Raw genomic sequence first — 12,928 nt, 5'->3', positions numbered from 1 at the left:
ACGGAGGAAATCGGCAGTCGTATTCTCAGTCCCGACGGGCGCATTCAGGCGAGGCCAATATCACCTGTAATTTCCGTGTCGGATTTTAACCAACTTCTTGTAGTTGCTTACTTTCTGTTATGTCAATGGCCCGATGTGTTAGGGGCGCCCCAGCATGTTGTAAATCATGTAGCCAGTATCAGATATTGACTCAGAATTTGTTGTTGAGGACCTGGTCCACGCCATGACCCTTGAGGAGTTACAGGCCCTTGTCCTCAAGGTGGCCAAGAAGCAACCGGCAGTTCTATTCGACATTCTTGATGTTGGCGTGCAGGGGACGGGGTGGTGCTGAGGATGCTACAGGTGGACTGAGGGATGTCTTGTGGATTCACTGGTTGTATATTACATAATACATACAGACTATTGGCGTTGTATGTATTATCCTCGATGTGTATTATATTCTCGATGTAGGTAACCTGATACTACTAGACTCTTTCTTGGGGTTGTACTAGCATTACGTTTACAGATCTGTCTATTAGGTATACAGTAGAATATTTATTACTAGTTTATTCAATACAGGTAAATACCTTTCCCTGTATGTATTGCGTGTTTGATGTGATCTACAGAAATGTAAAAAAAAAACCAGTTCAATATTATATATTAGCTTAATAGTAATCAAGGCAAACAAGTGCCTTTCACTGACAGCAGTAATTGAACACCATTGCTAATTGACATATAATTCCATCTAAATCATTCATGATTAAGTAATCCTTACGTCTGATTATCCTTTATTGGCATCTGAGTGGGCACCTCCGTTAACCAAGGGAAACAATTTTTAAGAAATCCCTCGAAGAATCCAAGCTACAAAATCCGTGGAAACAAGCACATGCGACACCTATATTTAAGAAAGGCAGCAAGGAACAGCCTGGTAACTATAGACCTGTCAGCCTCACTTCTATCGTCGGGAACTACTTGAGTCGCTTATTAGAGCCTCTCTGGTGCAGCACATGACGGAAATAACTACTTTACGGATGCACGACATGGATTTGTACCGGATCGTTCGTGCACCACACAACTCTTGGTAGTAATGGAAGAATGGACTGACATCCTACAGGGAGGAGAGCCAGTTGATTTCGTGTACCTGGATTTTAAAAAAGCCTTTGACAGCGTTCCGCACAAGCGCCTCCTCCACAAGTTGCAGTCTTGTGGAGTAACAGGAAAACTCTGGTTTTGGGTAAATGATTTCTTTTTCACACAGGCGACAAAGAGTAGTGCTGAATGGAGAATACTCTTCTTGGGCCGAGGTGAGGACTGGTATACCCCAAGGAAGTGTTCTAGGGCCAGTTTTGTTTGTAGTATTCATCAACGACCTTTCAGAGGCCGTGACAAGTCGCATCAACATCTTCGCTGATGACAGTAAAGTTTACCGTAACGTCAGCACAGCTGAGGACAGAGAGTCTCTGCAGCATGACATGGAAGCGATAGAGGGCTGGTCCAACAAGTGGCAGTTACCCTTTAACGCAGGAAAATGTAAAGTACTACACCTGGGAAGGAACAAAATAAAGGCAAAGTACACTTTGGGGGCTCAGGAAATACAAGAAACAGAAGAGGAAAGTGATTTGGGAGTGGACAACAAGTTAAAATTTCATGCTAACGCAGCAAGTGTAACTAGAAAAGATGTTGGGGATTTTATTATAAAGAGAACTTTTTGCAACCTTGATCTGCAGACAGTTCCACTACTGTACAAGGCTATGGTAAGGCCGCAATTAGAGTACGCGAATGTTGTGTGGGGGCCACATTTTAAACAGGACCAACAGCGGATGGAGAAAGTCCAAAGAAGAGCGACTAAACTCCTTTCAACCCTTAGAGACATGACTTACGAGGAAAGATTAAAGGCCCTTAGACTCCCTTCTCTGCAATACAGACAGCGTCGCGGTGACATGAGTCAACTTTACAAGCTTGTAAGGGGGCTGGAGAGACTTGCACTAGAAACCTTTTTGAAGTTATGTCAGCTGATAGCTTAACAAGAGGACCATAAACTCAAAGTACCATTAGCTAAGAATAGGGTTAGAGGACAGTCATTCAGCGTTAGAACTGTGAAGGACTGGAACTCCTTGCCACAAGCAGTAGTGGAAGCGAAAACAGTTAATGAATTCAAAAACCGACTGGACAAGACCTGGGCAAATATAATGTACGTCTCAAGTGAAAGCTGGAAGAAAGAAAGACCGGGACCACCCAGGCTTGAGCCTATTCTACTGTAAGATGGTATGCAGGTTTATTATTGTGACACTGTAAAACCCAGTTGGTTATAAGTAGATAAGCTTTATTGTATCAAATATGGAAACAGGTTATCCTTATCTGTACATGGTGTTATTCTCGGTTACAAACTTCACGATATTGAAAAAATTTCATTATATTAACGTATTGATATTACTTGGAAAGTTTACAATTTGGAAGTACAAGTATGGTACATACAATGGAAATATTACGATAGTATTTGAAAATGGATGTTCCTTAAAAGGTTACCACATGTAAGTATGTATCATTTGACTGTATATTTCATTTGTCAATAAAAGATGTCTTGAGTTTAAAAAAAGTAATCCTTACGTCACCATTTCAAGTTGTTGAAAACATTCCCAACCACAACCTTCAGTATGGGTGTGAATTTCCCAGATGTGAGGTACATTGTTATATATGGTCCCTCTGAGAACATGGAGGACATGCTGCAGCAGATAGGGAGAGCTGGGCGGGATATAGTTATGCCCAGCTGGAGATACATCCAAGACCTCTATCAGTGGGACCTGGGACCAGAAAGGCAGGCAGAGCTCACAATTTATGTTTGAGACCCCGATCCTGGTTAGCTTTTTGCGTGATTTGCTGTTCAGCATGTGTGATTTTGCAAGCGTTTTTGGAATACATATAGAAACGTTAAATTTTGGGAGTATTTCAACGAGCTATGCGGTGAGGTTGTCTGGACTGAAAGAAATCCAGACTAATAATTACTAGCAACTAAATATGTGTTAAAGAGGCAATATATGAAAGAATGTACAACCCCACCCTCAACAGAAAGGGGGGCTACGGGTCGATCTTTCCGGCACTTGGGATTTGGCACTCCCAGCCCCGAGGACAGACAACACTTAAGCTCCTGTCCTGTATAACAGGAGCTTTCAGACTAATTTGCATCATCTTGTGTTGACTTGTCTGACTTTTGTTCCTTTTTCGACTTCCAAAAATTTGTCTTCACTTTATTTGCATATCAATCAACAGGTTGTGTATATAAACCTGCTTTCCCCTCTGGTCTCTCAGTCACTGACGAAAGCTAGTGGATACTAGCTGAAACGTCTGACGTTTTCAAAATCATATCCAGTTGCTTGAGTAACTGTCTTTTGGCATATCGTATTACCTGGATGTCTAACCTTCATCGACGTAAATATGTAATCCTTGGTTAAATGTTATGTATTTCCCATCAGCAGAAGAATTATAATTAATGCATATCACATAGATGTAGTGTCTTCCCCACACAGTTGTTGAATGGAACAACTTACCCACACAATAGTCTCCACACCAACCACAGACAGTTACAGGATGGGGCTGGCCCGACACATGGGCCTCCCCAATCCATGGATATATACTTCCGATATGATGCGGTCATGTACAGAATGTTAGTGTTATTTCACTTTTTTTTTCCTTTTTTATCACTACACTCCACTGGCTGCATCTGTCAAAACCCAGGGCGGGATGCCCCACCTGGGGCGTGGCCCAGTACGGAATAGATGTAGAATGTCAAAAGCAATATTGCCTGAATAAAAGCGAAGGGAGTAAACAGGGGCCCTGGCGACGTACGTCCAGCGTATACGTACCTGGGTCCTGTCAGGACCAACGACGTTGTGACGTTGAGGGATAGTATCGACGGCTCAACCAGAAGGTAAGAAAGAGCAAGCTGCTCTTCTATTTGCTGATTGTCAAGGCGCAGGTCCTCATGGTAGGCAAGGGGCTCCTCCGCCGACACCAGAGGAACAAGTATGTGAACCTGCACGGCCGCATCTTCAAGGCGTGGGCTGAGTTCGAGAGCGGACGCTACACAGCAAAGAACGGACGACCCAAGCGACACGAGTACAAGAGTAAAGAAAGATTAAAGGTTTAAAATTGAAAACGTTATCTTAGTAGGTATAATGCCAGCTCGGAACAAGCTACCACGTGATTAATTCCCATATGGGTATAACCTTAAACTTTTCAAGTCCAAGGTCAACAAACATCTTTCCTCATCACTGGCTGTACAGTAACCCAAAATATTTCAGTGGCTTCCATGAGCCTTGTTTTGCGGTAAATCATAAAGTAAATACAAATGAATACATTTCACCTCCCCCACTTTTTCTTTTAAGTTTTTCGGCAGCGAGAATACTATGCCGTTAATCTATGATCACACATCGTACATTGGCTGGTTTAAATGGAAGAATCAATTTGAAAATTGAAATAAAAAGTTAACTATTCTGGTTTAACAAAGAAAATTGGGACATGAGAAGCGATACTAGGCACAGGAGAGAAGGGCTGGGAAAACATCAGTGTTGCTATGTAACCAGGAAGGTGGAAGTTGAAAAGTCGTATTGTAACGGTACACGCAATTGATGGTGTTGTAGTGTTATAATTTTGTAAGATTTTGTATAGTAGATTCCACGCATAGACTGAAATTAATATTGCAACAGTTTACACATGCTGTTCTGTATACTACAAGTTGAATGTTTTGTTGATCTCATATGACATCAAAATCAATATCATACTTTCCCTTTACGAAGAATGCATACTGAATGCAAATTAAGGGCATTGAAGTGTCTGTGCCTCCTTTTAGTGCTCAATGCAATGCCTCTCACATCTATACGAAAAGGGCCTCATTCATTAACGTTTGTGGCTGACATTTCTTGACACTAGAACATACTGAGAGCGATTCAGAAGATCTGACGTCAGACGGGAGCAGAGGTAAAACGCAAATCAGAAGACAAAACCGAAAGAGGAAAGTGACGTCACGGTAAAACGTAAACCATTTTGGGACTTCGACCTAGAGGATCCACACAACTTAAATCACAACAAAGACACTAGCCACACAAAAGTCCCCTGCGAAGGGCAATGACAGGGTTCAGGGTTGTCAGTGATAGCGATGATAGCAGAAATCAGCTACAACTGTCGCAAACAAACACGCGACAAATACGTTGACGCCTCAACATGCTACATTTGCCGCTTACCAAAATCGATCAGGTTTACATTTGATCGACGCCTCTGGGGCAAATTGTGGAAAAAAAAGTGAAAGAAATTTCAGCGATCAGCAATGGAGCGAAGAGATTTCCAGAGAAGTAAAGGAGAGACACAAGACACGCTCCTTTATCTTTAAGTGACATCATGTGAAGGTGAAGAACAAGAGGAAAAAGATAGGTCCCGTCTTCGTCGCACGTGCTTTCTGCAAATTTTCAACGATAGAAGACGAGAAGGACCTGACAGCCATGGTGGGATACACACACAAGGTTCGGCATCCGGTAACGACTGGACGCGACCGCCGGCAGAAATTGCAGGAGACTTTGCAATACAAATCTGCCAGAAAATTGAGACTCGATCGATTGGGTAGGCTGTCCGGGGGAAGAATTCAGTTCCCGTTTTTCCAAAAACATAAAGGGAACCGTCACTTATAGCACAACTATCAACAGATAAATTGTTGATAAAACAAAAACAATAATACACTATAGGAGCTGTAGTGCATACATTTTTTTCTGGTGAGAAAACTAGAAATCGCAACATTTTGTGCTTTCACGTTGCTATTTACAAGAATATCTAGTTCCTTTTTGATAGTTCTTCTGAGTCAGGCCATGCCCTTGCCGCCAGGGGATCTGGCCATACAGACTCAGGTATTCCATTTTAAGTCCATATTGTAGAAAAGTTTTCCTAAAAAGATGCTTGGTGATTGTCTTCCGGACCATTTTAAAATATCTGTTCAACAATTGCTACACGTTGGGCTATTCTGTTACAAAAGAAATTCATAACAGATTTTCATATTTCTTTTACACAGGAAACAGAATTTTATTTCTAAGGTATTAACATCCAACAAATTCATCTAACTAAGCTAAACAAGCCCCCACTGTGCCAGAGGCACAGTCCCCGAGGTCTGGGTTTCCAAGAGGCTTGGTAGGTTCTAAGACTAGCTGACTAACGCACTTAGTAAGCTGGATGCTCTACCATTCTCTGTCAGTATTTGCTATTTTGTCACCTATGTAAAGTGTGTAATCAAGATGTGTTTGGAGTCGTCCGGGCGCTTGTATTAATATGCACAACTGCTTGTGTTTCATAGATCCATGTGCCTGGCGCACATCCGACTTCTCTTGTCACAATCCTTACTAGTAGGTTGACCTGTAAAAAAAAAGGGAAAAAATCATTTACAGGTGAGTCACAGACATACAGAAATAGATGAACAACTCCTAGAATGTATTTCTTCAACTTGTGTATACTATCGACAACGAAGTCAAGGCAAGCCATACAAACGCAGTCTGTAACAAGTTACAAATTCAACTTTTCAAGAGTTGTATATAAAATCTTACCCGAACTGTTTAAGTGAGGTATAGTCATGAAAATTCATACTACCCCCCCCCCCCCCGGTCAGGGTAGGGTATCAAAGTTGAGCAGAAAAATACGAAACTGCGAACAAAACTACATGTGACTGCAACAGAAACTGGCGTGTTCACGCACTGAAAATAACCCACAAATACACTGTAATTCACAGCCTCATTATCCAATATAGTACAAAAAGCAACAATTGCTACTATGCAAGCTGTAGCGAGGGCTTCGGGCAAACCTATCGTTGTTCTTTTGCTACTATGATATTTTCTCACTCCGTAGAATATTTTCAAAATTATTTTCTGACAGAGAGCCATGGGAGTGAACGAGCCTTACGAAAGGAACAGCCCCTCACCAGTAACAACTACAAACCTCAAAACACTGCGCAACAACCTTAAAATGTTTTGGAGGAAAATACTTCGTAGACAAACGAACACCGATCCTCACCTCGCCATGGTCGCCCTACAATCTGCCAACGACCGCAGCATTCTATATTCATATCCATCCGCTCAGACATCTGGAGTGTCGCAAAACTTTAAAGGGCAAAATCAGAGCCTATAGTGCCAAACCTTGGGATCGTCATACCAGTATGTGTTAGCTTGCTACAAAGTTTATAATCTACACATGCGACGAACCGTTGCTGTGGTCTGGGCGCGTCCTGTTTGTATCGCACTATTTTATGGCGCGAATTAGCACACTGTCTGGAGGGGGATATTTGGTAGGCGTGGCGGGTGCAGCGAGGCTTGTGTAGGGTTTTACAGAACATCATTCTTTACAAAGTTGGCGAGCAAACCAAGCTTGAGCAAACATTATTTCAGTGTTGTATGTTTGGCTTTATTATAAGCCAAACCTGAAGATTTCAGTAGAAGGGGTTGCTAAGCTGCTCTCAAGCCTCCACCCGAATAAGGCAACGGGTCTGGACGACTTACCCCCCAGGCTCTTGAAGACCGTAGCTTCACTGGATTCACCCATATTACAAGTAATTTTCTCCCACTCTCTGGCCACTTGAGATCTACCACTTCACTGGAAGTCGGCAAATGTTACTCGACAGCTGTCATCGACATCCAACTTGTACACTGTCAGGTACATTTTATAACTTTGTAAAAGTTAGTCTGTAACAGTGTTATTCCAATGCTGGTATGCCATCTGGCATGCTGTATGATGCAGACAATTGATCCCTGATTCGATCAGGAGCCTGAAAGATGAGAAAGGATACAAACATCAAAAACAGAGACAAACCGTTCTGGAACATAACATAACGAGAAAAGCGAGAGAAAGTCCAAGACCAGTCAGCCAAATACCAAAAAGAAAGAGGAAGAAGAGATAGTAATCATTGACGGAATAACAAATCCCAAAGACTACAAAAACAGCGGAAAGATATTGGCTAAGATTTCTAGATGCAAACCGGGAATCGTACACAACATTGACCTTGCAAAAACGTTACCCAGAGGGGGCATTGCAATACACAATAGAGAAAACAAGGCTACACAAGAACTTCTGAAACCTTGGATTGAAGGGGCTTTTGGCAGCCAAAAAGAGAAACTTACGACGCACAATACGAGCAAAACGTGTGGAAGAAGAGCAGTCTTGAAGAACGAGATCAGTTCCAGTGCCACACTTCTGCCTGAAGTCAGGTTGCTACAGCTGAATATTATGCTTGAGATATTCAAAGGCCATTTTTGGTGTTACAGATGTTGATATATATCACTTTCGATGTATGTTTTAGAGTAACGAGGTAGGTGGTAGCTACCATATGGAGCAGGAGGGCTTGCGGCGATCTCTGGAGAAGATGGAGGACTTCATGGAGGTGGGCACTCTGGTGACCCTGCTATCAAGCACCTCTTTGACATCTGGCATGTTGTCAAAGGTACGTTTAAGTTGTTTATACATACTTGCAGGCTGTTTAATTACTGGGGTGTGAAAGTTCATTTCTTCTTTATTTTACAAAACCAGTTTCAGTATACAACTAAAACTATTTGTTCTCATGTAATACGGTTATACTTATGGTTCAAATTAAATCTATGGCATCATTAAAAACATAGTGTTTGGTAGTGTCGGTATGTCGAACAAACTGTACTTCTGTGTTACTGATATCAAGTTTTATTTATATAAAATGTACATTAAGGATTTACTTCATTTTACTAGCTTCAAAGAGTGTAAGACTAGATTTAAAACAATTCATTTCTGATTTTATACTTACTTGTACTTGTACTTGAGTAGGTCTCCTCATCTTTGTGAGTGGCCTGCGTCAAAGTCGTCCCTCCGTCTGCACAGCGTCCTGCGCCATGCTTGGCGGTCGTGGGCAATCGTCTTCAGGTCCTCTAGGGTCAGGCTGGGTTGTTGCATGGTCGTCCTGGCATCTTCCAATACACATGCCAGCCATGTCTTCCGTGGTCTTCCTCTAGATCTTTTCCCATAGTTGGGAGTCCATTCCAACAGAAACTTGGGCAACCGTTCTTCGGGCATTCTTAGCAAATGACCTAACCATCTTAGTCTGTTGTTTGATGTCTGTTGTCTGATTTTATGATGATTATAAAATGCGGGGGGGGGGGGTAACTGATGGTGTGGGTGTCTCAGTTTTTTTAGTATGCTTATGTGGGTCATGTATGTATAGTATTTGTATTTTTATATTGTGAACCTTTGTATGGGTCACACTGTATGTATTGTTTTCTGTATTTTTGTCAATAAAGTATTTTAAAAAAATCATTAAAAACATTCACTTTGTATTGAATCATCTACACTTTTGTTCAGGCCTCAAGAAGAAACTGCAAACACTCAGCATGACGAGAGACTACCAGGACCCCGTCAAACCGTGGGTGGGGAGCATCGTCAACCATCTGTACTGGGCTGTCATCTCCACACCTGCTAGGAACGGACAGCTTATTGTAGACAAGTGGAAGTCTGTGCTGGAGCACATCCACAATTGGCACAACGGTTTCGCTGGCCTGTTCCCCCAGTGCACACATGGACCACTGTAGGGACGAGAAACACAGAAGCCATGGCTCAAGTCTCGTATGTATCTTTATTCACCGTTTTGGTATTTAGCAAACATTTTTGATATAAAATTGTGTTTTTCCATTATCTCTGTGCTGGAAGTAAGCTAGCAGGTAGCATTTTGGATTTTCCATATCATCTTAGGATAGCATTTGGCACATTTTAGTGATATCTTGCCTATTGACACATGAAGTACACAAAGTAAGATGTACATGTACGGACGTTGTAGACAACAATGCAGGCGTTTTCTCATTAGTTGACTTTGCTAAATATGAATATTACTTAGTTGATGCACAAGTAGTTTAAATATTGCAGCATATGCATTGTCAGTAGTTCAAAAGCGACATGGCTACTGCAATGATCAGCGAGAACGGCAGGTCTGGAGTGAGCAGTCTCTTTCCCCCTAGGACAAAAGAGGACTCGCTGCATGACTATGTCCGAATCCTGGTTCAGCGGTCGAAGAGCATTTACTTCTTCAAGGACATGGATGACGATCAGCTGAGTCGTCTTCCCGACCACGTCAGGCCCCGAGTCCAGGTGACAAGAGGTGTATCGCCGGTACGTCACCAAGAGCGTCCGAGTACGTGGCACCAAGCTGGTGTTCGCCTACGAGTCACAGGAAGACTGGGGAGCGGTCTTCCGAGACAACCTGAAGGCCCAAGGTGGGTACGGGGCACTAGAGGCTACCTACAAGGAGGCAGAACGCCTCTAGAGGGAGCATAGTCCAGCGTACCAGCCGTGCCCGGAGAGCTTCCCGACGGTCGCCTCAACAAACGTCGGACGAGGCGACCGGAGGACACAGAGGCTGAATACAGGAGACGTATTCCCCAAGAGGTCACCACGGCCGAGGTTCGCCAAGAGTCCACCACGGTCGAGGAGAGGGCTGTTAACAGGGCCGTCCAGGATGAGCGGATCGACGAATCCATCATCCTGTGGCATGAACTTCGTCCTGTTGTCCACGAACTCATCAGAAAGCTGTCCAATAGAGGAGTGGCGACAAGGCAAGTCCGACAAAACGACGTTCTTCGGGAGATAGCCGGCCACACAGACGGCTATGAGTCACCACGGGACCGCTGGCTGCTATGAGCGACGTCCTTCTCCTCGAGATTCAGCGTCGCCTCTTTAACACAAACAACAACGACGAAGAGGCCAGCTGAATACCACAAGTACCCCGGCCCTTTTCAGGGCCACCCAAACCACTCCCAAAGGGGCTATATCTATCACAATCACGCACGAAGCTATATCTTTCATGGTCAGAAATAAAGTTGTTCATTATCTCTTGTACTTGGTTGATATCACTTACACTGGAGCCTATATAGTATAATCGTAGTTATTTTTTACTGCGAAAATGAACGAAAATAATAACAAAGGTGCTGTTTTAGTTTCTTGTAATTGACGTTTCCAAACCCACATGCAGTTGCTCGGGTAACAGCGTAAGGTTTTGATAACGTTATTTGTTTAATTTTAGTGGCAGGAATACAAGTGACTCGGCACTGATTTCCTACCTCCCAGCACTGGGACATTCCAGTGCCGGGAAAAACGTCAGCACTGATTTGAAGAGCGTTCCAGTGCTGAAGGGACGTCAGCACTGGTTTCCCAGGGCTGAAGATTATTCTACACTGGTTTTCCAGTGCTGAATACCTCCCCAGCACTGGTAAATCCAGTGTGGAGGGCGTTACTTTTGCATACGAGCACTCGGTTCCAGTGCTGACGGCGGTTTCAGCACTGGGGGCCCAGTGCTGAGCGACCTTTAATGAACTGGCGCTGCCACGCGTTCAGCACTAGAAACCGAGAGCTGAGACAACGTTCAGCTCTGGAACAGAGCCGTTCAGCACTGGAATTCCAGTGCTGAGGGAGCTTCAGCTCTGGAAAAGAGCCATTCAGCTCTGGAAATCCAGTGCTGAACTTTAATTCCAGTGCTGACTAAATTTCGACCGCTGATTCAGCACTGGAATTCCAGTGCTGAGGGCGTTACTTTTGTACATTTGCTCCACCGAACTGGAGAAGATCGTCTGCAACAAAAAGCTGTGCAATGACATCATGCGCCTGTCTCCGGGACACCAGACATCATATCTTGAGGCTTTCTATAGCCCCATACTGAATTGTTGATCGAGACAATGTACACTAAATCTCACAAATGTTCACTTGACTCTTGGCGTATTCAAATACTTGACCGTCAAGAGACGAGACACAAATGACCACCCTATCTTTCCTGGTCCGATGTTTCTGCATGTAATACCAGTGATTTTCTAACCTACTACGAGTTCTTCTCGACTTTGACGGTTGAACATCGTGACGCGTCCTCGACACTCGTGTTTCGTTCCGATGATGAGATCCCATTATTAAAGACTGACATAAAACAAACTTTCCCAACATCACCTACCCTCACTTGCACGACACCTCAAGAAGAATGTAAAACAGGAGCTGAGTGACAAGATTGGTGAGCCTGGAGAGATACGTAATTAATTTGTCAATCTTTGGAATCAGTTAATCTTGAGAAAAGGGGGTGTAACCAATGCTGGAGATGAGTTGCAACATAAATAAAGAATGGACAAGATTGAAGAATTTAACACAACATCTGCTCCAGCATTTCTCGGACTATTTCCCGAAATTCGTTGAACCTCTTCTCGAGACTAACTTTAGGACCAAACTTGACCGTGAGTGATCAGCTTCGCTGTGGGATGAGGCCGATAACAACTGCGAAGTATGAATCATTTGCTGAAACAAATGGTCAAGTGAAACGTTGTTCCCTTGTCGACATAGGTCTCAGAACTTAAAAAAATGTCAAAACCCAGTACAAGGACTTACAATGGTACAAGAAGGGCCTGATCTTATCTGGGATAGGGATGAACCAAAACTGAAGTGTTTATTTACAGAGGGAGTGTTTGAAACGGCGACATACTTACAGCAGGCCTGGAAAAAACGTAAACTTCACATTTACTCATAACAGGCTGATCTTATTTTGTTTTACTGTCATTTTCAGTTTGGTTCGCCTCTCTCCTTACTACGTTTACCTGTTCATTTTCTGTTAAGTTGATTCTCTGTATGTAACAGTCATGTGACAGTTACCTCTTGTTACTTTTATCCATTATGAATTTTGGTTGAACCTAAATTATTATTATTTATAATCTATGTTACATTTGATTTGATTTCTGTATATGACCAGTACTACTTAATTTAATGTATTTATTATATATTATGTTAAGTTATAATTTATGTTACATCTGATTCTCTGTACCTTTTGATTTGTTTTGATTTTGGATTTTGTCGGTGCCTTATAAGCCCATATGGGCTGGGCGGCATATTGATCGCAATAGTACGATAATAAACAGTCATTCATTCATACAACGAGCACTTGTTG

The 12,928-nt window shown here is 42.9% G+C and overlaps 1 pseudogene; it reads left to right on the top strand.

Annotated features, from left to right (window-relative positions):
- The first annotated feature begins 9,912 nt into the window (after positions 1-9,912).
- LOC109466221 lies at positions 9,913-10,724 on the top strand (annotated as a pseudogene).
- The last annotated feature ends 2,204 nt before the right edge of the window (positions 10,725-12,928 follow it).

The sequence above is a fragment of the Branchiostoma belcheri genome, unplaced genomic scaffold (assembly GCF_001625305.1).
Source record: "Branchiostoma belcheri isolate BF01 breed outbred unplaced genomic scaffold, Haploidv18h27 scaffold160, whole genome shotgun sequence".
Lineage (NCBI taxonomy): Eukaryota > Metazoa > Chordata > Leptocardii > Amphioxiformes > Branchiostomatidae > Branchiostoma > Branchiostoma belcheri.
The sequence above is the reverse complement of the archived record's forward strand: the minus strand, read 5'-3'. Positions and strand labels throughout refer to the sequence as shown.